At 38.6% G+C, this 1,127-nt stretch overlaps 1 non-coding gene across 1 annotated transcript; it reads right to left on the minus strand.

Moving 5' to 3' along the window:
• Positions 1–773: 773 nt before the first annotated feature.
• Trnas-cga (transfer RNA serine (anticodon CGA)) lies at positions 774–848 on the minus strand. Its single transcript has one exon. It is a non-coding gene; the product is annotated as a tRNA-Ser (tRNA).
• Positions 849–1,127: the final 279 nt, after the last annotated feature.

Below are 1,127 nucleotides of genomic sequence, written 5' to 3' on the forward strand. Positions count from 1 at the left end.
GTAAAAAGTGTGCGCCTTATTATATAAGTATTTTAGTATTTGTGTTTGTTCATTATGGTAAGTGCTTTTCTAAGGGCCTCCTTGGCCAAAATTTTTTAGCTTCCTAGAAGTTATCTACTAGACTTTTCTCTTTTCAAAACGTAATGTGTAAAGGTGCAGTCCAACATTGTTTTCTTCGAGTAATATTTATTTGAAGAAGTAACTTAAACAGTAGCAAGAAAATATGCAAAATTCATACTTCTGCTTTGCCAATAATTCACTGTTTCATTGGCAAGAAAAAAAAATGCAAAATTCATACTTCTGCTTTTCCAATACTTCACTGTTTCATTGACTGGATAAGCTGGCGACTGTCAGTACATATTTTAAACCACTAAATGAACTTGGAACTGAGTTGTCCTAGCTTAAATATAATACTATTCATAATGCGTGTCTTTCTAACCGCTGGGTAAGATCATAGGAAAGGGACTGAGTAGTCTGATTTACTTTTCCATAAAACACAACAGACGGTCAAATCCTGTCAAAAGGGTAACTCTATTGTTAGCTTTTCCTATTAACAGAGCTATCTTCCTTCCCACAGCGAACTTTATTATGAAACTAAGCTAAATTTTAGTGAGAGTGTTATGCGTGACAACATAGAGACAAAGTTTTCTGTTATTTATGTAAAAACATATAAAATTGCAATAGTTGTGGTAGGCTTATAAGCTCTAGAATGAGATTTTCACTCTGCAGCGGAGTGTGCGCTGATATGAAACTTCCTGGCAGATTAAATCTGTATGCCCGACCGAGACTCGAACTCGGGACCTTTGCCTTTCGCGGGCAAGTGCTCTACCAACTGAGCTACCGAAGCACGACTCACGTGCGGTACTCACAGCTTTACTTCTGCCAGTATCCGTCTCCTACCTTCCAAACTTTACAGAAGCTCTTCTGCGAACCTTAGTCAAATAATGGGTAGGATCCAGGACCGATGTGTTGAGCACCAGCGCCACACAAGTTTGTTTGAGCCTTCAAAAATTTGTGTGGCAGAGCAGTCTTACCGATTGCTGTTGCGTCGCGTTACTAGGACTGTGTTTTATAAGAGTCCACTGAAATTCGTCTACCTTACAATTCTTTAACTAGAGGGAAGTGTT

The sequence above is a fragment of the Schistocerca gregaria genome, chromosome 2 (assembly GCF_023897955.1).
Source record: "Schistocerca gregaria isolate iqSchGreg1 chromosome 2, iqSchGreg1.2, whole genome shotgun sequence".
Taxonomy (NCBI): domain Eukaryota; kingdom Metazoa; phylum Arthropoda; class Insecta; order Orthoptera; family Acrididae; genus Schistocerca; species Schistocerca gregaria.